The sequence below is a fragment of the Zootermopsis nevadensis genome, unplaced genomic scaffold (assembly GCF_977971745.1).
Source record: "Zootermopsis nevadensis isolate Lab colony 2312 unplaced genomic scaffold, Znev_1.0 Znev_ptg000011l, whole genome shotgun sequence".
Lineage (NCBI taxonomy): Eukaryota > Metazoa > Arthropoda > Insecta > Blattodea > Termopsidae > Zootermopsis > Zootermopsis nevadensis.
Genome location: NW_028259143.1, coordinates 9149959 through 9177099, shown reverse-complemented (window position 1 = coordinate 9177099; position 27141 = coordinate 9149959). Strand labels below are relative to the sequence as shown.

Here is a 27141-nt window from a genome sequence, read left to right as displayed (position 1 = left end):
GGTGAATAATGTGTTGTAATTATTTTGAGACAAGATTGTAAAAATATATAAGTTATTTTATATTTAGATTCTTTCATGCAAGGCTATGAATGTTTCAGTGAAAGATAACAGGTACCAAGGTATATAAGTGACTCAACACAGTATTCCGTATTATTTTTCAATATTTTTCTTTGTTTCGGAAGTTCCGGAGTGGCTACCTGTAATAAAAAGGGAACTTATGAAAGATGTAGGAAATTATTCAACAGGTGTCTCAATATTGAAAGAACCTCTTTCTATGCTGAAGAAGTCCTTCGTCTCTCTTTTGCTTCCTTTTTGCTACCACTTTCGTGTTTCCTTTGGCTGAGGTGCTTGGAGTAGAACCTCACACTCCAAACACAAACAATATTTTAATTTGTGCCTCGCGGCGTGAGGTCCTGGCGCAACTGCAAATCTTAAACTGACCGACTTCAAACTTGACATAACCGTGTATCGATTCCCCATATTTCCAATCGATCAAAACTGTCGTAATGCATCAAAACATGAAATAGATATATACAAGAATGTACAGGAAAGTGTACTGAATAAGACCACGAAAGCTTAATTCAACATCCTATTCTACTCATTATTCACTCATCACCCTATTATTCTACGGCACATAAGTTAATCTCAGTAACCGAATAGTCGTTAAACTACTATGAACAGATAAAATAAAATAAATATCCTATCACCATTAATATCAGAATAATATCAGTTAGACGTTTCAACGTAGAGGATACATTTAAGTCACTAAATTTTGGATTCTGTAATATTTTCTTTTATAATATATAAAACTGTTGTTAGGAAGTCAGTTTTGTTGCATGTAAAACAAGAATTTAAGGAGCAAAATATTCACAATTCTGTTGATGGAAATAATGAAAAATCCGCTATAGGCAGGTTTGTATAATTTTGTATAACTGATCTTAGAACATTCACAGAAATCCTGTATGGACCATACGTCGCGAACTCTGACACATATTTAACACTGGCTAATGCGAATATTTGCTGAAAGAAATTATTAACGTTCCTACTAAACTCAGATTGAAACATTTGGAAATAAGTACCAAACTGTCTTCCAGAAGCTTCACACTAAACTACTGGCTGAATATAGTACATGATTAGACAGATTCGAAAAATGTATTAATTTGAAAAAGATGTGTGTTGAAAAAATTCACAAAGCACTGCTTTATAGGTACTTATTTTAATCGTTCATGTGGAAGGTCACACTGTCAAATCCCGAAGTAATGCATTTTTAATTAAAGAACTCATACATCATACTAATTTGCCTCCATTTAATAACGTTACAAGCTCAATCTGTGACTGAAAGTCAGTATCATCCTCCGTCCCAACACAAACAACACAATGATTAAAAATAACGTCAGTGGATATTCGATTAAAAGTCTTTGATATGAGACTTCAATGACCGACTGATAGATTATAGCTTTGAAGCGTACCATACGACATTGTTCGTTAGTTGATTTCTTTCTTTTTCCTTTTAGGTCTACTGCAAACGACTTGTCAATAATCGGACTGTTTTGTTTCCTATTTGTGACCAATTATACTTCCCAGGTATATTATAAAATACAGAGTGAACAATAAACACGTAATTATAAAAATTTAAACTGCTACTCTAGCATAATTTACAGTTATTTCTTTCATTTTTGCTTATTAAAGTATCATTACATTAACTTTCATTTTATATTCTCGAGACTAAAAAATGTTACGATACACACACTTTGGCTTAATACAGATACTTGACCGTATACTGATATTAAAAAATACTTAATTGCATATGCATGCATATTAATTAATATGGCACTGGACTTCTACGATTGGAATTAGAGTGTACAGTAATAATTCAAACTATTCCTCATGGGAGTTACAACAAGAGCCCTCCTCCCTACTGACATAAGCATGTGTGGAGTTATGCACAATAGTATCTCCCCTTGTCTAATAAATTATCAATCTGCACCCTGTTAATAATATATATATCCAGTCGAGATTCTCAGTGCATCATTTTACAAAAGCAGGCAGACCGAATGTTCAGTATTTTGTAGGCGGAATTCTAGGCTCTGTAATAAATTCCTTTTAACATATTTTACAAATACACAGCATGATTCTATGCTTGTTGAATGACACAGAAACGAAGGCTGTCGATTGCAGTGTATTTCCATATAACAGTAAGCATACGAAGTTTACAAGGCGTCTCATATAAGTTTCCAAACATTCACTGAACTCTTCAGCGAAGCGAGGTAAAAATTTCGATTAACATCACTTTAATCGAGTTCAGGTTTCCGAGTTATGCCACATACAAGCCATGTAGATACATTATTTTGAATCTATCACACATAACTTGTTATAATATGATATTATTATCGAATGTCACATGTTTCGACATCCACTGCAAGCCTTCATCAGACCTTATTTATATATCATATATATTTAAACGTTTACCTCTGATTTAACTTAATATATAATTATGTAAAGTGTGAAAATATTAAAATATTTATAAAACCAAATGCGGTGATAATTAAAATTATATATGTCAGTAAAGTCTATGGCAAAATGCGATTCAACATGCACACAACATATCAGATTCGGGTCAATGTTTATGGCGTTTATTTAACTTAACGGAAACATAAAAACCATACAAAAAACAGAGATTCTGTTAGACATCAGTATGGAGGTTGATCTGCAAATGAACGCCGAAAAAAATTCATTTACCTCGACATCTCGTCAACATATGCAAAATATGACAGCTAATAAATCGTTGCAAAATATTCTAAAGTTCAAGTAATTGTGATCGACAGTAAAAAACACCAAATTATATTTACGAACAAGTTAAAGGAAAATTAAATTTGAGGCATTACTGAATAATTAATATGTCCGTTTTTTGCCTAGGATTCTGAAAATCAAAATTTAAATGTCGTTTCATGTAAAAAAGGGTACCTAATGAATTCTTTGAAAATACAGCGAAGTCCAAGTATTTGGGAACGACGTTAATAAATCACATTTATTTTAGTGAGGAGATAGGAGCAGATAAAATTCGTGGAATGCTTACAACTGTGCGGATTATGGTCCTAGGTGGGATGAAGTGACAAATACCTGGAGAAAATATCACAAGGTGTTTCATAATTTTTACCATTCATCAAATATTATTAGGGTAATGGAATCCAGAAGAGTGAGATACATGGAACATGCATGGCGCATACGGAGGAGAGAAATGTGTAAAAGATTTCAGCATGAATACATGAAAAGAACAGACCATTCCAAAGACCTAGACGTAGATAAGCGGATAATATTACAACGGATTTTAATGAATTAGAAATTATGCAAGTATATTGGATTCATTTGGCTGCAGACAAGGCCTGGGTTGTTGTGAACACGGCAATGAATCTACCGGTTCCATAAACTACATTGAATTTCTTGACTAGCTGTGAATGTTTATTAGCTTCTAGTACATGGAGTTAGTTGGTATATGAGGCTAAGAAACCTGGACTAAATGAATAGCACAAAATTATATTGTCTAAGGATAATATGCTGAAGAGATATCTGGATCCAAGAAAAAGTAACTTAATACCTGAGAAAATAATTTACTGATGTGTGTCACACATTGATCTCTTCACGAAATATTATTGGTTCGGGGGGGGGGGGGGGGGAATCGAAGACGACGAGATGGAAACGAGATATAAGAAATTTACTAAAAATTATAGAAGGAAAACGTAAATACGTCACAAAGTTATACTTTGTGTAATTTTGTTCTGGAATAACTTACATATAGTTTAATTTCCATATGCGATTACAAATACTTCACTTTCATTATCGTTGGCTTTAATCTTCCCAGTTCCACAAGTTCATCTTTTACGTTTCTGTTTTCCTACTGTTGAGGTAACCTTCATACAAACAAGAGACATTCTAAATTAACGTCTTTTACGAAGTAACATTTTCTTTACATTCAAACTCATAAAAGAAAAGTTTGAGGTTACTGCAGATTTATAATCCCTGTAGTGACACAGCCACATAAATTGTAATGAAAAGAAAATCTGAAGATGGCTGTCTTCTGGGTTGTTGCGCCGTGTAGTCTGGTAGAAGTATACCGACGTTTCAGAGTTCTCTGCTGTCTCAATCATTAAGGACCTCTGAAACGTCGTTAAACTTCTACAAGCCTACACGGTGCAACAAACCAAAAGACAGCCATCTTCTGACTCATCGCCGCTAAAACCTCAAATCATATGAAACGAAATTCCTTAAACTTTAGAGGCTTTGATTTATGTTGTGCGTTTCTTGTATAGAAATGGAGCCAAGTGTATTGGACAGTATCTAGTTATGTTAGTCACTTCGCAGCGGCAGAAGATAGGGTTATACTGACTTTGGGAGGAAAATGTCTTCTTCAGCACTCATATATGGAAACAAGTCGTTAGGATAAAAAGACGTATTTGTTTGTAGGCCAGAAAGTACCAATAGAACTAGAAGCTTCAGTCAAATGAAGGTGAATATATGACACATAATAATTTAAAAGATTTCTATTGGTCACTGCAAGCAGTATGGAATAGGTTGTAATGTTTGGATAACGTGAATGTCTTCCGTCAGGACATTGCGTTTATTTGTACCTTTTATTTCTGTAGAAATTTCCGTTTCGTTATGAAAGTATGAGAATGGCCGTAATGGATTGACTTTGTGACTTCTGTCCTTTCGATACGTTTCAGGTTACATCTCCTCTGGAAATTCGTAGGCTGATGACCTCTTTTCAGTGTCTGGATTTGTGGAATTTCACATAATTATATATATTATGATAAAGCCTTGTATAAAAACTCAACCTGTTCCAGTGTTACTCCTACAATTTCTCTAAATAAATTTAGATTTTTATTCGGAAAGATTCAATTAAGCTAACCAAAGTAGAACGTAAGAGGAAATAAGTTTATTACGACAACTATTGGTCCACAGAAAATATTAACCTAAAATATTATCATTTCTGTTTGGGAATATTGCCCTGGCTCGCATCTCTCAATACCTATTTCAAAAACTAAAACTGACGTTATTTTATAATTATCCACATATTTGTTAAAATTAATATAGATATATTTTACCTACTTTCGAATTATCTTTGGATTATCTGAACATTTACATTTGGTTCGATTATGAATTTATTGCAACACTATTCTCAAAGAATGGTGTGTTGCGCTGTGTAGTCTGGTAGAAGTTCACCAACGTTTCGGAGATGTTGCTGCCTTTATCACTACGGCGATGAGTAAGTCATGATTTTAACCTGTCCGAGTACATACAAAACCACTTCCTCGCATGCGGATTATTGTTGCCCTAATTGATTCAGCAAGCACCTCTGAAACGTCGGTAAACTTCTACCAGACCACACGGTTTACATCCCAGAAGAGAGTTACATTCACACACTGCTGTAAGAACCTGATATCTCACAAATTATTTATAGTTTCATAAAGTCTCATGTTTTGTTAAGTATTCAACTAAACCATCCTTTACTGTTCAGGGATCAAGACCCTAAATGCTGACCGATCACATTATCATTAGTGATCCACACCTCTAGTGGCCGTGATAGTTAAGTATGTAACAATAAAGAATTGTGATTATCAAGAGAAAATCAAAGAAATAGGAGTCTTCACGGTGACAAATCAGGGTGTTTAAGCCTAATATTGAACTAAATGCTAATGGACTACTTTATGCTACTTATGTTAAGTCATAAGCACATGATATCTTTCAAATTACTTTAAAATGAAAAATATATAATATTATTGTAAATATTCGGGGGGCGGAAGTAATTATCTCAACATTCCTCGTCATTTCTACCACCTGAGGTGTTGAATTCAGTGCTGAGGAAGATAAGATTACTGAAGACAGAGAACTGGGGTTTCAAAGTAGGAAATGGACTGACAGTTTTAGCGACATGGCCGTTGGGTTCTACTTACTGTTTTTGAGACTAAATTTGCTTATCGCCGCTTACTAAGCTTCAGTGTGCTCCGTTGTCATTCAGCGAGTAATTCTTCTGACTACTCATTATGCAAGATAAGTCGTGCAGCTTCTGGATTTGGTGAAACGAAATAAAAGAGGTTTATCGCAAGCAGAGCACGTAAGTGTAGGGCTGCTATCCGCACTCTATAATTACAAGACCGCGTAAAGGCAAGCAAATTACTATCCCTGGCTGTCTTCTACTTATACGGTATCTGAAGTCACCCAGATATTTCCGCTAATGTGAAGTATCTACAGGGAGTTTGCGAGCGGGCTCGGGTTGCACTCCACCCATAAGTCTTTCCCATCCATAATGCATACGTTCGCTTCACGGGTACAATTCACTTCATTTAATGACACCCTTTCCACTAATTAATATTAATTCCCAATTCATATACGACTATAATCCACTTGTATCAATGAATGTAAACAGAACATGTTAAAATGTCGCAGAACTAAAAGATCTTTCGTTCGTGACAAAAGACTGAACCTTATGAGTCAATAAGGCTAGTCTACTGTTTGCAACAAATGAGTTTATTCGGTGCTATATACACTTTAAAGTAAACGAAGAACAAGTTATGGGCCCGTTCTATCCGTCCTTCTGTCTGTCACGTCTTACACCCATAAAGAAAATAGTCATTGATTTTTCGATGCATGCAACGACAAATTTATGTAAGTGCATATAATGTAAGTTATAAATAGACCTCTCCGAATATTAAGCGTGACTACATGAAAAATAAAAACACATTAATCATAAAAATGGCTGTACTTGATTGGTAAGTAAAACCTCAGACCAAGTAACTTGTAAGTAAGCGATATACCTTTTATTCCTGATTTTATGACCTACAATATAGAATGAAGGGGCATTTTTTAGAAACGTAACAAATTTGATGTTTGTTCACGTTGTCCTGTTTATAACTGGAGAAATTGATTTTTAGACGACAGATTTTTACCCGAGACAGTTTAGAGCAATGTAAAATGAGTGGCAAGCGAGACTAAATATTAATATGGTATTAAAACAATGATTATTTATTTCTAAATCATGAAAAACCACAATTAATTTACTGAAACGCAACCAATATTCTAGCTGAATCTGGAATGTTACAGAACGCTGAGATCCAAAATAAACCAACAAAATATTATTGCTAAAGAACTATATGCATATGTTTTTCACAAAATGTTTGTTTTAGATTAAAGGTATTGAAAACTCTAATAAAGGTTTATTTGTCAGCAGGATTTATCGCGCTAGTGAAACATGATTGTGATTTCAGATTAAGGAACACGTCTTTGTACGTTTCCAAGTAGCACTTCTATGGTATTTTTTTCTGCGTGTTGCTTCGCCTTATTTCTCGGGGCATACTTAGTTCACTGTACAGCGGAAATAATCGGGCATACTTTTGTAACGTGTGTGTGTGTGTGTGTTTGACAGGTGTCCAACTACACAGGATTTAAATTTATTTTAAACATCTAAATAGAATGTGTCATACTGTCAGTTACAATAGGGATTTCAGCTATTTCTTATAAAACGTTTGAGGGTGAGTATAAAGGTCTGATTACCTAGTGCTTGTTGTGATAACAATTTTTTAAAAAACGTTTTTAGATATAGCTTTTTGTCAGAATACAAGCTGATTGAAGGTACTGCAAGCAATTAAATATACAAAATATTTAGTACCATGTAAAATTGTCACGTAACACTTTACAAGAATAACTTGTATGTTAAAAACGCGACAAAATGTTTCTTCTTCAAAAAATATATTAGCATTTCTAATTGAGCGTTAGTTTTCGACATTTGTCCCTTTTCATGAAAGCCGTTTATCCATCTAACTGTAAGTGCTGGATGTTATGTTAATTAAAGCAAAAGTATCTCCAGGCCATCTTCATTAGAATATCTGTTTATTTATAGTTTATTTAACGACGTTTTTCAGTAGCTCAGACAATACAGCTTCGAATGAGAGGATGATAGTAAATAGTGAATTGGAAAGGCATGATTTAAGGTACTCCAGGCATTTTTCTGGAGGTACTGAATAAATCCACGGCACACCCTAATAGCTTGATTCCGGGTGAAGATTTGAACCCGGCACCTCTCGAAGAGGATGCAGGAACCACGACGTTCCGTTCGCCATTAGAAAGCTGTAAGACATTACGACATCAGAATCAGACAGTAACTGAGGAAGACATTGGTAGTGAATGTAGAGGTGATGATGTGGTGACACGGTGATGGCTGCTTTGATTATAATTAAAGCTGTTATTTTGCTTTATTTCAGATTTCTAGAACGTTATTTTTAACAAAACAAAACTTTGAAAGTTTCAAAATACATACGACTGAACATCGCTATCAATTGATTGGCACTACTTTTATGTATTCGGGAGGACTCAGGTTAAAATCTCGGCCCTAAAACTGAATATTTTGACGTAATTTTCGGGGTTTTATTCATTCTATCCAGCTAAGTACCGCGATATCTCTTAAAATTATGTCACGCCTCCTTCCATATTCTTTCCAAATAGTTACTTAGAACTCTCTGTACTAATCGATTGTACACAATCCGCGCTATGACGGTGTTGGTAAACAAATACAAAACTTGTTGTTCATTTAATAATTGCATATGGACGAGTGATTGTACATCCCTGTCTTCTTAAATGCATATAGGCAAGTCTAATTCGGGTGATATTAATTTACCATGATAATTTCTAACACAGATCTTTAAATTCGTGATAATTAAGTGCATAGCGAAAAACGTTGCCAAGAACGATAGTCTTTATGTAAAAACGCGAAGAAATACGAGTACTTCGACAGATAGTAAGTAACGTTAAGTTCCGTGAAGCCTTTCAACTATTTTGTTTAATGAATTTAAGCTTTTGTAACAATATAAACACTTTGCATTTTCAAGTATAATTCTCTTAGTTTATTGTATAATTTCTTTTACGACTCCCGGACAAGGAAGGGGCAACATTATATTCAAGTCAGTGCACTGGACCTCTGAATTACGTACGGAATGTGTGGCTTTTTAATCTTCTGACCGAAGCCTATAAATTACTGGAGTACTTCAAGCCAAACCAACCGCGTTGTTACTGCGTACATCTGAGAAAGAAGCGAGTGGAATATTCCCTCGGTGTACGCTACTGAACTACTCACAGCATTAATATGATTACGGATTGTAATTTGATTATCTCAGATCCGGAGACAGTTGTTATTGAATTATAGCAGTGGAGCTGTAAAAGACACCCGTTTCTTGATTGCCTATCTGGTGTCTTTGACTCAAAACTTACTGCAGAGAAGATGTCTTGCTTCTTTATTTGTCATACCCGAAAGAGGCGCTGTCTACCCTCCACTACTTTGCCTCCATGGCTGTAAAGGAAGACGATACGCGCAGGTACTGGATGATTCTAGATTCGATATCGGAAATTAAATAATCTCTGTTTTATATATATATATATATATATATATATATTGATTACTTCGTATTCATTAGTATCAGGGTGGAGTCTTTCGCTGGTGGTCTACTATCCTGGATGAGATTCTGTATAGTTTTCTTCAGTCCCTCCAAAAGGATACAATAAAACTGTATGATTCATGGTCACGACAAAATCATACACTGTTGTAACATGAACGTCTTAGCCCAGGTTAGAGAAAACAGATCAATTTTTGCATCGTAACACAACTAGCAACGTTATGCTGGTGACTCAGAGTCGCGGTTAAAGGTGGAGTCCCTCCGTGACCTTGAAGCATGCAGGGAGACGGCTACTAGAACTAAGATTATTTTTTCTACTCTTGCTACAAATTGTCTTTGACGATCTACTGATCTGAAACCAGTAGTAGATGTGAAATGCACACATAATTTAATCAGAAGACTTGAAAATATACCACTTCGGAACATGTATGTTTCTGTAAGGATAATATTAAAATGTATCATGGAGAAATATACTGGAGTCATCCAGCTGAGTACACGGACCAGTGGCGGGGTCTTGTGAAGAAGGTAATAAACTTTCATTAATCCTTCATAAAACATGGGTCATTTGTTGACTTGATTAGGGACAATTAGTTTCTAATAAGTATACTAATGCAGTCAAAGGAATACAAGGGATATATTCGTTCTTTGTACCATTTGTGAATACGAGAGCATTATTTTGATTTCTCTGTGGTTTCACAGCTGTTTGTTACCATTTGCCTTTTCCTGAACGGTGCGATATGTGCGGCAGTGTTAAGAATGATCGATATCAGTATCGAAACAAAACAGTTCCTACAGAAATTCGAAAATACCTGATCATAAAGCTCTAGAAAGAAGAAACTCGATGTTAGAACTTCTTTGAATATCAGCTTGTTCAGTTTGGTATTACATCAAGAGTCCAATTTACGCATTCTATTTAAGATTTATCTTAATATTATCCTACAACATAGGTCTACGTATAGTTCTCTCAACTTATGATATAGATTAAGGATTTATGAATGCAAATTTGGTAATTATTTCTTGTTTCCAAAACGTGCAACATAGCATCTATTTACTTACATAGCAAGTTTTCGTGGGAAGTGCAGGCCTACAATTCGTTAAAATCCTTATGAAATATTCCCCACTTCTTGTCACTTCTATGTAGGTACAAATATTCTCCCAATAGATGTTATCTCAAATTTCCTTAACGTCCTTCAAAGCAAGATAATATATTTTACATCCATACGAAAAGTAGTTCACAGATTTATAAAGGTTTATCTGAATCTATTGATTTACAGAATGAACAAACATATTACAGAACCAACAGCTCAGGAAACTGAAGTTCCAAGTAGACGTATCACGTTAACTTCCAATTTTTGTTTGTGATAATACTCGTATTTTCTGTTCTTTATTTCGTCTTTTTAAACGGACAAAACAGGCCTATTTAATGATGCAATCTGCAAAGGTTTAGATTTAGTATTCACATTATATCTCCACAAAAGAATATTACCTCTGGAATCGACAAGTTAGTAATACCTTGTCATATGGTGCGGAAACCTGACTATATGGTTTATAAGAATTATAAAACCAACGCCAGACCCTGGATAGCAACGACTCTGATGACCAACATACCAAGTTATGACGCATAAACTGTTTTTAAATTTATTTTCTGTTTCTTTTCATAATTTGTTTGCACCTAATTTCCTAAAACAAGGGCAAGATAGGTCGGAGAAGTTGGCAGGAATGGCGGTAGGGAAGCATGCAAAGGTCAGTAAAATCGGGAAGATAATGATGCCCAACCCTGGAGGGGTTGGCGCGAGAAGCGAGCAGAGTCACAGCCCCTAATTAAGTACATGTTCTTCATATAAAGCTATTTGCATAGAGTTCATGTATTTTAGGTTCTCTGCAACATCTGTGTCGTGTTATGTGAAAATATATGCCTTTGTGTAACACAGTACATATTTCTTTTAGATAAACCAGTATTGTTTCTTATAGATCAAAGGTTGTTGCAAACGGATTTTATAAATTTTCTTCCCACTTATTAAAACTGAGCAATAAACAGAAACTATTTCTGATTTATTACATTTCATTGCCACTTATCGAGAGATTGGAATTGTCCAAGAGATCATGGGAATAAGAAGACAGCCATCTTCAGACTCACGGCCTTGAAAATCTCAAATCCTACTACACGAAAATACGAGGCTGGTCTACAAAGTAAGTTTCCCTGGGGCCGTTTACAGAAACAAAACACAATTTCATGGAAATATTTATTGCAACAGATACAGCAAGTGTCCAGCTATTTTTCAACATATTCGCCACCGGAATTGAGACATTTGTCATTCCGTGGGACCACCTTTTGAATACCTGTGTCGTAGAAGTCTGCCGCCTGGGATTGGAACCACTGTGTGACAACCATCTCCGCCTCTCTGTCATTCTCAAAACGCTGACGCTGACCGGACAGGAATTTCTTGAGGTGTAGGAAAAGATGGAAATCACTGGGAGCGAGGTCCGGGCTGTAGGGTGGATGATTAAACACCTCCCAGCTGAACTCCTGCAGGAGACTTGCTGTCCGTCAAGCCGTGTGCGGCCTAGCGTTATCACTGACCGCACTTCACAGTCGGCGGGAGCTGAAATAAGAATCTCCATCTTCAACAGCTGCAACGATGCTACTGTGAGAACGCGGGAAGTGCCGTTAGTGCATGCGCCATGCTACGTCATTGCTCTATCACTTACGCACAGTCGCTTCGCGCAATATAAGGTTTTCTAGCTGTGGGACGAGTGGGAAACTTACTTTTGGAACGCGCCTCGTATATTCTTTATTCACTATTTTTGAACTTAAGTCACAGAAGAAAGATACACAAGGAAATGTGTATTTCTTATACTAACAAAGCTTGTAGATATAATCCCACGACAGAGTTTCTGAACGTTTCTTTCAACGTGTGCGTCAGAAGCCAACTTGTTCGGCCAATTTAACTATTAAAGATCCACAAAAGAAGCTTTTTATATCATTAAAAGGCAGCAAAAAGATTTAAAAGACAATTAATTTTCCTGTGAGAACCAGCACAGATGTATTTTGATCAATGCAAAATTTGTGTCTGGTATATCAGAATAACTTCTTTCCTATAATTGCATTTCAAGGCGAAAATTCTGGCTTTATCTCCGCCGAAGATGAAAAGTCTGTTGTAATCAACGACACCTGGTAGTGTCAGCGTTGTTAAGTCTGTCGAAACATAATTTTAGACTTAACAGTGATATTAACCTGTCGTTGGTTGTGATCTTCTGGGTTGTAACGTCGTTAATTCCTTATTAGTGGTAACTAACTTTTCGGAGGAACATATCGTCTATACTTTTAAAAAATACACAACGTTACAATCCTGGCAACCTCGACAACATTTTCACAGCCGTGAGAACCTAAAATCTCCTGAAATTACCTTTATGATACTATAAATGACAGCACCTTGCTGTCAATTTATTACCACAAATAAAATAAACAAGAATTAAGAACGAACACCAAGAGAATTAATGCAATGTCCTGGTACTTTATGAGGTAACAGCTTGCATTAAACTGTAACTGTGCAGACCAAAATTTCATACGTTAACAATTCCAACGATGGGAAGAGTGGGAATCAAAAGTTGATAATGGACAAATTTAACATACAAAATTAAATAAACCAAAGAAATTAATTACTGAAGCATATAATTATTAATCTATCATTCTTCCTTCTTCTAACACACGTATTGAAGTATATGAAGAAAAACTAATATAACTACTTTCTATGAGATTGCTTGAAATCGACATAGAATCGTTTAGTTTGTCATCACTTGGGATGTCACGCCTTGAAATGCCTGGTTATACACCAACATCTGGAAAAGCAGAGGCCCGATGTTATTCGACAAAGCTGGTATGCAAATAAAAAAGCTACGACTCGCAACAATCCGAAAGACTAAAATCTTAATCCACGCCGTCCTGAAAACATGTTCTGCGCACAGACGTGCTTCATTATGTGATGCAGAGATAGGGAAATACTAGATTAACAAAATGTGTATACAGCAATAAATAGAATATAAATGTGAATAAACTCTCCACAGGAACAATCATATCTGTTGGACCCTTCGCTCAGGAATAGATAAAAATGTAAGGACATGCGTAAATTGGGGTGTGACTAATTACGACACACGAAACAGTTTACAATACGTTAGTACACAGATTCGTTCAGTATTTTCTTAACGCAAGAATATTAAAACAGCAATGCTTCAACATCTATTTTTCTAAATCCAGCTGAATTTTTGTGTTCTGCCGTAGTTCTGCAGACACACCCTTATCTAATTTAAAGTATTCTTTGTTATGAATAATCATATCAAATCGTAAAAATCGGCCTTCAACATATATTTCGAAGATAATTTATTAAACAATGCGTTAGGTATATAGATTATAGGCGTGATATTAATAACCTACACTGATTGATATAGATCGCAAAAGGACATAAGCTTTAATTTAGCAATTCAGATATAACTAACTGAATTATAAATAGTTTTTAATACATCTGACACGAACACTTGGACGCACGATCAGCCCACGGCGAGGCCTCTACAACTCTGAAGAAAAGTGGACATACATCCAGGCCTCGACTGAGATTCAATCTCACGATACTGGGGTACGAGAGGTCTAAGCCAGGTAATGTTTACATTCTTTCTCATGGAAAATTCGACGAAAATAGGAAATAAAAGAAAATCCAATCAGTAACATTATCTTATCAATATCTCGACTTTCTGACATAGAGTTACAGTCCTACCAGATGCTATAGTCTTTAAATTTGCCAAATCCGGTTGATTCCATTGTTCAAGTGAGGCTTCGTGATGTCTAGCCACAAAATCATGGGTCTCTTAGACACTGACGTTTTTCGACAATAGGCTTCGAAGCACACGCGACGTCTATAAACACACAAAAACATCATATAAAAGAGATCGATGCACGAAATGCCAACTGAAGTCACGGAGAACCATCGAAACGTCGAACAAAGGAAGATAAATAGAGTTCCTGAAAAGCTGTTGTTCACCGTTTAAGCAGAGCACGTCAAAATATTGCCAACTACACGTCACACTTTCCAATATCTTAAATACAAACAAGAACTGTAAATCCTAGTAACAATTACTTAAGTCTTTCAACCACTACTTTGTAATTTTCAGACGTGTTTGCATGAGTAGACAAGGTACGATTTTTAAAGCAATACCAAGACATGCTGTACAAAAACTCTCTAAAGTACAGACAAAGAAAGTTAAAAGTAGTTGTAATTATAAGTAACGTTCGCTAGCAAAAATATAATTGTCAAAATATTAACGTCATTGTATTGGCAGCAGCAACTCGTCTTTCTGAGGGAATCCAATAGTGTTTTACAATAAATTTAGAGTAGTCCCTAATTACCCTAGTATATACACGTACACTGACATTGAAACATCGAAAAATAATTTTATAATAAATAGGGTATATAGATATTGCTGCATGGAATAATGATGATGATGACCATAGAAACAACTACACTTCGCTGCTGTGATATATATATATATATATATATATATATATATATATATATATATATATAACACTTACTTTATATTCCTCCAATATCAGTGGTCTTAATGCGCATTACTATCCAGGGCGGAGCATCTGCTACTACTTTGTAACAAGTGTTTGACAAATTGTACACGAAAAAGACACAGGAATAAAGCGACATACAGCAAATACGTGCACATATTCATAATCGGAAGCCAATAAATCCTGCAACTTCATACTTGGTATGGACTGAAACCACAAACTTAAGCGAGACGTTATACTTTACGTCTCTTTAAAGCCTTGCGTAATACAACAGCGAAATGTTTTTTTGTGAATATTTAAGATCGATAGGTATTTCAGCAATGCGAAATGAATATTTTACCTGCGCTTGTAAACCAACTCGTTTTACGGCAAGATGAAATTGCTCAATAAATATTTCCTTTTCGAAACAGATTCTGTTCTGTTCTAAGTGAGAGCTTTTCTTAGGAAGTATTAGGATGCGTTACTTATTTTACCACAAACATCGACCACACTACACAGCGCAACAACCCAGAAGACAGAAATCTTCGTATATATTCACGTTTCAAGAGAAACAAATGTATAAAAAGTAAGAATCAACAAAAGTTAGATATATGACATGCAGTTTATCTATCTTTATAATGAGAGGGTTATTTCTGCTTCTTTTCTTCATAAATCCGTTAAATATGAGAAGTGATGTCGGACGAACAGAAAACATTTGAAGACTATTGGATGATCTGAGATATCTAAAGAAGAATTTAAACACAATTTAAACCTCCCGTGACTTTTCTCAAAACGCATTTAAAATTCAAATTCTATAACCTATGCTAGATTATTACAACATTCGTGCTAAAAAATATCATTGAAATATTTTAGGGCAGCAATCGTGAGAAACTATTGTCCTATCTTAATTTCTCTTCTCATCTCACACATATCAGGAAACACTTTTGTAAGCTATAAACTTGAAAAGAAAATTTCGTTTATTAGGTGTGCTTCATAATCAATCAAAAATCTTTCTAATGATTTTGTTCCCAATCATACAATTTAATATAATTCGAAATTACAGTAAAACAAATACTGGTGCAGGGATGAACAAATCTTTCATCCGAACGAATAAAAACCGTTAGCTGGTTAAAAATAATTTTATACCGTATACAATTTAATAAGACTTAATAGAATCTTCATGCCTAGATCTTGGGTTTCTATTTGGATAATGTAATAAGATGACATATTTTATTTGTATTCTCTTAAATCTTCTTAATAAAATTAGATTTTTAAATAGACCAGTTTTTTTAATCTTGATTTAGAATATTAGATTAACGTTTCCTGCAATTAAAGCAGTTCATGCTTCATACTTATTATTTTTTTACAGAAACCAAGTTTAAGTGACAAACGTTAGAAAAGTAGTTGAGAAATTATTCACGTACATTATTTTAACTTGTAAGAACTAGCCAAAAACAGAAGCTTGTACATGATACTGATGTATCTCGTATGTTTAAGATTTGGAAAGGGGAATTCTTCAACTGAATTATAATCGTGAAGGCAAAAGTGTTTGGTTGACTTTTCTCCTGAAATTTGTCTTTCCTGCTTTATGAAAAGAAACAAACTGTTGCGTCTATAGGGCAAAGTGGGAGAGGAGTCCTTACTTGTATCGACAGAAAGTGAGAGGATTCGCCCTTGCTACAACAGCCCTTATCCTACGCGCAGTCTACGATACGGAAGACACATTTTTTTCTCTCATACGCCTGACCATTGGAGCTGTGTTCCGTGCGGCAGTCGCTGCGTCTCTGTCTCTCTTACACCGAAACTTCGCGAAAGAACCCGAGCAATGGCGGAACCACGCCGACGCTTCACGTCGCGCCGCCTCTAACTGCAAGCGAGTTCTGCGTGTTTTCAGAGTTAGTCAGTAGGCGGAGACGCAGAGAACAAAGGTTCAAGGTACAGGAAATTTTCAGTGTCGTCTCTGTGTTCGGTGACATGAGTGCCCGGTGATCGGTTCTTACAGGTGTCAATGAGAAGTTCCTGCTGAGAAAGCATTACGGTCGTCACATACATACATATATACGTCTACTGAAGCTGAAGGGTGGTAGAAACTTGAATTGCGTCTAGGCTCATCGTAATAGTGAACCAGCTGACTTCCAGCAACGCAAAAGTCTTCAGTTGCCCAACGCTTGGGCCTTGTTATAAAATCTTCAGTAGAACAGGTATGAGAGTGTTATAACTATTTCACATTCTGTGTAAGCACGTCGTGTTTATTTATCTGTTTTGACACTGTTTTCTAAGAACAAATTACTGATTTTCTTGAAATGATTCTAGTTCAATTTTCAAGCATAATTTAACCGGCGATTGGATTTTGTTGGCCCAGGACAGGGACCGGTGGATGGCTTTGGTTAATTCGGTGATGAACATTCGGGTTCCCTAAGCCAGCTACTTAGTTAGTTAGTTTAAACAACAATTTTCAGTAGATGTGATAAGTTCTGCTAACGTATTGTAATGTTAGGTTGTACTACTTAGAATCATGCTTATTTATTTCTGCCATCAAATTCGGAAAAAATAGTATGGCTTATATTCAACAGTAATTTTAATAAATGCGAATACAATTTAATTCCTAAAGCGGAAAAACACCTTCTGGTACAATATTACAATTTTAAAATTGATATACAGCCAAATTTTATCGTAATACTCTAATTAAAGTAAAAAATACAACATATTTTTACAACATATTTTCCACAGGGTCCTACTTTCAAAATCTTACTGATTTGTAATTCGTATTTTAAAGGGCGAGAATATTACCCAACTGAAAGATAGGCGATGAATTACAGTGGAATTAAAGTTAAAAGGAAGATGAATAAAGTAGTAACACTTCCAATAAATACTCGTAATTAATTTTGGAATGAACAAGGGCGAAATTTTAAAATTATTAAAATTTTAAATTTCCCTTAAATAAATATTGTGTGTTAATAATAGGTTAGGTTTCGCTATAACGCAGAACTCCAGAACACATGCTACCTAATAAAGCCAGAAGAATAATTTATGTCGGAAACAATTTTTTCTATAATAACAAATGAAAAATCTTGACAATTCACTCAATTTTCACACATATATTTTAAGAGTTATTTACACTTTTGCGCACTTAACAGATTTAGGCGTTTGCCTTTTTTTTTGCGTCTGTTTAAACGTTTAACAGGATCAAATATATTGTTTCTAACAGCTGAAGGAAGACTCCCTTTGAAGAGATGGTACGATTATATTTAGTGCCGCACGTGGCGTTAATAAAACACAGGGATCGCATTACCTTAATGCCTAAGTGCTTACCAAATAAACACAAATATTTAGCTGTAGTAATCGTTCTTAATTACATCATACGCTCTGATAATTATATATAGTTTCATAAAAGTTTGTGAACTAGTAACAAATAATATTTATTCCCGTATTTATTGTCACGTGAGTAATAGATCGGCACATAAACCGAAGACACACTCAAACTATTCGTTAATATTTCGTGTAAAATTAATGGCGTCGTTCAACATGACAGTACATTCTTGATATTACATTTTAAGTCAAGGACCACGTCAATAATTAACTTTTTAGAGGCAAGGGAAACATGGTAATTTATATTCATAAAATAACCTGGACTGATAAGTAGACCAGAGTTATAAACCTGACAAGACCTGATACATACAGATTGGCCACCAGTGTAGAAACATAAAAAAAGAGCCCTCTAACGGCTGTAAAATTGTCAATGGTAGTCCCCTGCGTTGTGACACCTTGTGGTATTTTAGGTGGTTACCAACATTTCGGAGGAACGTATCACCTCCATCTTCTAGGTAATGTGAAATCGGAGGTGATACATCCCCCCGAAAAGTTGGTAACCACGGCGTAACATAGCCAGAGGACCACCGTTCCCATTACAGAATCGTTTTTTGATATCAGTAAAATGGCCTCTTATGTTGATACATGAGTCTGTTTATGTTTACTTAACAACGATTTCACAATTTGTATGTACAGTATACAATGTGATAATTATTAAAATTATATATTATTACGATCATATATAATTATGTGGAAAGAAATATGGGGGGGGGGGGGGGAAGCTAACGTGATATATTTTGAATGACTAACCTCTTCATTTCACCTTTTACATTTTGCGTTTGTGCTATTAAAGAACTGCAGTCACATACGTACTTAGGAAGCCGAAAAGTCGTTACGTAATCAATAAACACATACATCACAATTCGATTTTGAAACTCGATGTGTTGTGGAAGAGTCCATTATCTGCGAAGGCACAACCACACTACACATAATGCTAGTCTGTGCATACGACGTTATCATTCACAAAGATAGCTGTGTTTGATTTATGTGCTCCTAACTACGGACAGGTGCAAACTTGCGTTGTGGCATACAGACATCTATTTAGAAACTACTGTCGCGTTCAAACGAGAAGCCCGCTTAAATTTCGTGTTTTCAAAATATCGTACCACATTCATTTGCAAATAGAAACTACGAATTCGTTGTTCATTTCTATACAGAAACCGAAACATGCTACTTATACTTGCTGGATTTTATGAATGAGCGTAAGCGACTGTCAGCTTCTCAAGAAAGAACCTACTTCGAGGATTTCGTTATTCCAAACTCACGAGATGTAGAACATTTTCATTTCAAAGGACAAAATTATGATACTGAAAAGATTTTTTTAAAAAATTTGAAAGCATGGAGGCTTAAATCAAGTATTTCATATCAGGCTTAATAAATCTAGTAACAATTTATATATGTGCATATATATAATATACGCCGCAAACATTTTGTCTGGGAACTATGTCCTATTTCGTCATGTATTCCTCTGTTTAGATAATACACACCAATACCTTACCGATAAATCTGATCAGCAAAGCAGAGCGGATGTTTGAATTGGGGAGGGTCCCCTATCTTCCACAAATTAAGGTGAAGCCAAATTTAAATTCACAATCACATTTAAATGGTACTTGTGGCTTGTGAATTCGTGTGGTTTACGATGTACTGCAAGCTGCTGTAAATTTTGTTTACAAGAATTAACAGTTGTTCTCTGTAATCAGTTGTTAATCCACGCACTTGTCTGTAAGTAAGAAATGAGAAAGTCTGAATTATCTCATGTCTAAGTGACCGTAAAATAACAAATACAAGAAAGCTATCCTCTCCTTGAAGATAAAACTTTAACAAATAGACATGAAATATGATTATGTACGTTAGAATTTCTTCCAGGAATAAAACAATTTTCACCTAAATACTCGAAACACGGCATACAAAGTTTATTTTAGTTTCTCTGGAATCCTACTGAAAGCCAAGATCTAACAACGTGTAGTCTGCTTGAGGGCTGTATTACAGCATATGGTACGGTCACCACGCAGAATAATGGCAAGCAGTTACTTGCTAAAATGTAAAAGGCAGGTCTGAGCAGCTTAACACCTTCAAAGAGACCCCGTTCTTCTCTCAAATAACTAAATATTCACTATTCATATATATCTACTTAAATTACGCCTGTGTCATTCAAAATCATCCACCCAACCACATAATTCATAATTATTCACCCACATACCTTACTATTATCCGCTAATATCATTCATAATTATTCACTCACACTATTCATAATCATCCATCTGCATACTAAATAATCATTTGCTTATATCTTTCATAATCATCCACTTATCATTCAGCCATAAAATATATTATAATCCACCAATAACATTCGCGTATTACATAATCTTGTAATCAGACAATGAACTTCGAGGTTAAGTGGTTAGAACCCCTGGTCCTTATTCAATGGGTCACTAATTCAATCACCGGCAAGTACCTCAAATGTAACTTAAATCACCCCACAAAAGCTTCCTTGTATATACATTCCACGTCATTATTCATTGTCCATCCTATCATTCGAAGTAGTATCACATGAGCTACTGATAGAGTCGTTAAATAAACAACAGACAATACAAAATATTTCACCCACATAAAGCATAATCATACATCCTTATAACCTTATGTCACATAGCCTCTGATCTTTAAGTATGTAATCTAAAATTCTGTCGTATGTTAGAGAGAGGTTAATAGAATAGTAGATCTATGTAACACTGTCATTTAAAAACACTGGCAGTACCATTTAAAACGCAACCTAACGATAATCACGTGACACGACACATAAAACCAAAATCAGGTCTACCACCGGCTTAACAAACTCTCCTAACCTTACCCGTGACAGTAGAGTCAAGGTCATTCAAATTCCTAGGCTGCTGTTCCTATATTGACATGGATACAGTATTTTTTTCCCAAAACTGGTAACTGCCTTAGGTCCCACACGACGTCACAAACCAGAAGCACAATATCGATATCATACACTAGCATTTCTACGTCCTCAGTAATCTATGTACACCCACTAAAGTAAACTGGCGTGACGTTTGAATATTTCCTCGCTTCGACGAACATAAAATACGGCCCGCTCCACAATAAATGTGAGGGTATATATGGCAACCTACACATTTTATGTATATCCGTTAACATAACATTTGGTGACCGTATCGCACACTATAAATTGTTTGTCCTCCTCCGATAAATTTTAATTCTTCAGTACTGTCATCGGATTGATTTATAGAAGCGATGTCACTGTACACTTAAATATCCTTAAATTTTCATCAGTACGTTCGGGTATTTTAAATCATAGAAAAGATTCGGTGATTCAGAAAGAATATCCATGATTTATCTTCTTAAGAAATGCTCTCAACATAGAAGAGACTTTACTAAACCATAAACAAAATTTTAAATTCAATAACATCTCATTGTGAGAAACTGAGAGTTGTTATTTATTCATTATCGGATTACAGATGGAGGATAAAGTGGCGCTAACATCGCTTGAAGGCGGCGCGTGAGAGAAATGACAAAGCCAAACACATCGCAAAATCTTAAGGAATCCGACTATTTGGGAGACTGGAATACGGCACTAAAACATATTCCAATGGAATATGTAATACAAGGTTATGGATTTGATCCATCTGTCTAAGGATAAAATGGCTGGCTCTGGTAAACAGAGTAATTAAACGTTGGTGGTGAAGCTTTGACCAGATACCAAACATAATGGCATAGAAACGTATTGTATAATAAAATCATATAATAATAAGTTGGCCAACTTTATTTGTTTCCATTAGTTTCTTTTGAGTATAATTTACTTTTATCTAGCTTTGGGCTTTCGTTGTTTTAGTTAATAGGCCTATACAATGATACATTCTTGTATATCGATATATCTTGAAGGTTCTGTTATACAGAGTGAATGTACAGTGACTTCCAAGTTTTTATGTTACGCAAACGTTTACATTCATACTTCAAAACATAAGACTTTATTTCGTAATACAGCTGGTGTTTGAACCGTCGGCCTTTTTTGCGTATAGCCAAGACCGTCACAGGAAAATTCGTGAGTCAGAATTTCCCAGACCTTACCTCATACCTTCATTTCTGAACGTGACTGTACTGCACTACAATGTTTTTACATACTGTTTACAATCGAATCAGTAACTTGCTCTTAGTCATACACAGCGTTCACTACGATAGCGCTATATTTTTATACCAAGAGCTTGACAGAAGACCATCACAAGACAATTTTGTCACAAAAAACCTCTTAAGAACAATTTTGAATGCATTGAACATTCAGTTTGTATTCTGAAAGTATTATAGGCCTAAAAAAAGAAGAAGAAACACTCCAAAATACAAAACTATCTCTTCATCGAAGAAACGCCCAAGCACTGTATTTTGCGTCGCTTGGAGGATTGTCCGACAGATGTGGTTCGTCCGCTTGTATCGATCCAATCCACGACAAATTAATTTTCCTTTGTGTTAACCAATTGTTCTGGAAATACCGCTGGATGAAGCCACAGCATGCGTCCACTGAAACGTAGCCCACAAATTAAAACAACGTTTCTATCTAATAACACAGTCTTGTAATACGTGTCTCACATTTTCACACTACCGTAACACCAGTTCATAAAACTTTCTCTTTTTATCAAATGTCATTAAGACAGTGGATTGTTACGACGTTTCAGCAGCTGGAATACGTCCATCACTCTACTTAATATGAAAGCAGAGGTAACATGTTTCTTTGCCAGCTTGGTCCTGTCCGAAAATGACATATGTTCTATCGTCATACGTCTTCCTTGTTTTTGCAATTATTCACATACGGCCAAGAATCAAGGTATTTCTTAATGGATAGTTCATTTTTTTCACGTCCGTCTTTGCTAATGGTTGCTTGCTACTTTAATAAACAATTTAAGCTTCCTACCACGGTTTTACCATAAGCTTTAATACGATAATTTAAAGCTAACCATCATTTATACTCATCATACAAATAATAATAGTTTTTATTACATAGTAATAATTATATTTTAGTATAGTTATTTTAGTTATAGGTTTTAGTACTAAATACAGTTTTAACTGTCGTTTCACGGTTGTGTTACACTTGATTTCTTGCCCTAAGGGAAAAAAACAGTTGAATTTTGAAAACAAGGTGCTGTTGAGAATACGTGTACCTAAGAGAGGTAAGTTTTAAACGGATGGATAAAATACATAACGGAAAAGTTAGTCAATATTTTTATAACCGTCTTAATTTTCAAAAACTCGTGTAATACAGCTCCCATGGTATCCAGCATAAATTACGCTCATACCTAATGCTTGCACATTACAGAGCAACACAACCATTCTGAACAATATTTCATACACACTCTCACGTACGTGCAACCTAACAGACATTAGCTTGTCAAGTCATCTGCGTCAAACAGGCCTAACCACGATTAATGTTCTACGTAAAATCGTTTGACCCTGGGGAAATGGAGTAACAGTTTTGAGGACATTACTAGCGTCAGCAGTGAATATTTTCCCCTCGTGCTGTCTTGTAAACTCTACATCCCCAAAACCAAAGCCCTAAATCTGAGAAACAAATGAAAGCTAAAATACGGCTATAATAAATAAAATTAGTATTCCGGAACAAATTAAGGATAGATTAAATTTGAGTAATGCGTAGTAACATTTAGCTCATAATCTTCTGTCTTCCGATCTGCTGTCCAAAAATGTAAATATAAAATAATACAAAATCATAATTAAACTGTTTTTGTATGGGCGTGAAGCTTGGTCTGCCCCAATAAGGGAAAAACACGAATTGGGATGTTTGAATAAAGGGTTCTGAGGGGAATATTTAGACTTGAAGAAGGATGAAGTAGCAGGAGAATAGAAATACCTGCAAATTAAGGAGTTTAATAATTTGTATTCTTCACCAGATATTATTAGAATAATGAAATGAAGGAGACAGCACGCATGAGGGAAATGAGAAATATAAAAATAATTTTGGTAGAAAAGTCCGATTGGATATCACTACTTGCAATACCTAGCCACAGATGGAAGGTTAATATTGAAACTGATCAAACGAAAATAGTGTCTAGGCTTCATTCATCTGGTTTAACATACGGACCAATGACTGGGTTTTGTAAATATGTTAATGAGTCTTTGTGCTGCATACAAAAAGGGAAATTTCTTGACTACCTAGGCGACTGTCAAAATCTGAACAAGAAATTTATTTGTGGTGTTACTTGGTTTATTTAGTTTAAACCTAAAAATTACACATTTTCTATTTCAATTGCCACATCCATTTAAATCATGCCTTTTTATGTATTTTATAATTTCGAATCCCAATCGATATGTAATTTCTTATTGATATCTTCAGGTACAGTCATGAAACGAAATGCCACGAACATAATACTGAATAATTTCTAATTAAAACCAAAGGTGCACACCCATGACAGGTTTCTAGTGGCCGGTCTTCAGATATTTCAGTTACATTCTGAGACAGTTACAATCTAGGTAGATTGAAATCTATCCAAAGTGAATCAACATATAATTCATTATCTTGCTATTTATGTACAGTCTCTAACAGATGAGGCGCAGAACGGTTCAAATAAAGAATATAAAAACTTTTTGAAAGTAGTTATAAATTAAAAAATATAAAAGGAGCAGTATTTATGTGCATCATTTTTATCGCCATAATTTTTATTAACTCCAAGGTAAGAGATTATTGCCGCGTTCATTCCCACTGGAGTTGCTACTGATCTCTCCATCGTATATTAGGTCTTCCAACGTCTTCTCTATTCCGTGGAGTATATTTATAAGTCTTCTTTGGAGTGCTTTTATCTAAATTCTTGTCAATGGTCCAACCAGAGCTGTAATTCTATATTTGTTTTCATTTAAACTATACAGCTTCAGTAATTCCCTGAATTATTCATTTATACGTTTGTAAAAAGTTAAGCTACACACGCTAAATTTGGTTCAAAGTCAACGAATTTCTCTAATCTGTTGAATCAGGTCTGACAGTAAACTTCTGTTTTTGTACAACATTTGTTTTTCGTTGACATGTACTTGTTTAAGGAAATTTGTCTATTTGCGGTCTACAACATAGAGTTATTCATCGCGTGAGCTTTGTCCTATCAAACAAGGCATAATCCAAGCAGTATCCCAGAGCTTTGCCTTGTCTGCTTATATATGGCGTCAGTTCAGTTGCTGAATGCTACTAGATACATACACATACAAAATTTCTGGGATATTTCTTATTCCTTTTCTAATATAATTTCGTGTCTGTGTGCATATACGTATATGTATATATATATATATATATATATACATTCACATATACATATTTTTTTATAAGACAGATAACTCAGGCACGGTCTGTTAAATTTATGGTAGAATTTAAAAAGCGTAATAAAAGATTTCTGGCAAAAGGTGTAAATTACATTTTCACAAAATGTTTATGCATCTTAGCTCGTAAATAACAAGATTAATGACGAGCTTATTCACAGCATATTAATAAGCATTTGTTAAGAATAATTCTATAGTTTTACATAAAAGAGCTTTAAGTAGCTAGACATAAATGCACTGATATAATTAACTCAGTGTGTCATCATGCAACTGAATCGATCGTCTTGAAATTTTGTGACATAATTCGGTTTTAACTTTATCACTTTAATAAAGAGCATTTCGCGGTGTACTCTTCTGATCTTGATACATTTTTTTAGCAAACCGTATTTACGGTAACACCACAGAAGTGTAGGAAGCAAACGAGATTACCTTGAATGAGTAGAGGGTGACACATCCACTTTCTTTGCCAAGCAGGTGAATACTGCGATAAATCAAGACGTCGTACAGTTTTGCTACCTTCCCTGTGAAGCCCTGACAATTTACGTACAAAAATTACGACGTGATATGAATTAACTGGTAACAGTTCTGGCTTATTTAATTAAAAACTTAATGAAGATAAAAACGTGTACGAGAGTAACAGCAGAAAAAACTGATAACTGTAACAGCCAGTTAAAACTGCCGTCATATTTGTTTACTAATACATTTATGAATATAATCACGATTGAAGAAATTATTTACACAGAAATTAAATGTACAAACAGACTCTGCAGTGCAGTCTCGTGTTTCAAATTAGATTTACAGCTATCCCGGCTCATACAGTTACATTTAGGTAATTAAATATCAATGAAATGTATCTTAAGAAATTGTGCTAAATAACTGTCATGTGCACATGGGATTCATGTGTGACCTACTAGGAGAATAACTTGAAATTTAATTCTGGTTATGTGTTAATTTCTTTTTATGGGTTTCATTATTCCGCTCTCTACTTCTGTAGCTTCAATGCATTGCCACTCTCCAGCAGAGAGACTGTTCATTTCAAGCAAAATAGAATTTCCATTTTTCTATGTTAACAAGAACTCCATGCAGCACAGTCCTTAAAAAGGTCACTGTAGCTCAGATACTTTAAATATTCACCTCATGCATGGAACCTGACGTTTACTGCTGTCCACACGAGTAACTTGTCACTGTCTTAAGCTACTTAAATCCAGTCCACATTTTTCCACATTATTTTCCAATCTACGCCTAGTAATTCCAAGTACGCTCTTTCGTACAGAGCCTCCCTACGTTAGGCATACATATTAAAAACGGAATTCAAGTAATATAATTATTCATGCAATTAAAATATCCTCAAAATATTAATCGTTTAGGCAACTTGAAGCTTGGACCAATGCTGTGGATAGTAATAAGAGGAATCCATGTATCTGCAAGACAAAAAAGTAGCTACTTTGCAGTGTTTTTGGT

At 35.1% G+C, this 27141-nt stretch overlaps 2 protein-coding genes across 8 annotated transcripts in view; one reads left to right on the top strand and one right to left on the bottom strand.

Moving 5' to 3' along the window:
• Positions 1-27141, bottom strand: part of csul (protein arginine N-methyltransferase 5) — a 546076-nt gene that overhangs the window by 139555 nt on the left and 379380 nt on the right. The gene's annotated exons all lie outside the window — the stretch shown is intronic.
• The window catches only part of LOC110836151 (uncharacterized), a 321064-nt gene that overhangs the window by 27357 nt on the left and 266566 nt on the right, over positions 1-27141 (top strand). For 2 of the 4 annotated variants that reach the window (XM_087347248.1, XM_087347244.1), the window contains exon 1: positions 16873-17189. The exons of 1 other annotated variant lie outside the window; for it this stretch is intronic. The gene's annotated coding sequence lies outside the window, so the exon portion shown is untranslated. Of the gene's footprint in view, positions 1-16872; positions 17190-21833; positions 21984-27141 lie in introns of those variants that run through there. One more of the 4 variants, XM_087347245.1, reaches the window with a different exon arrangement.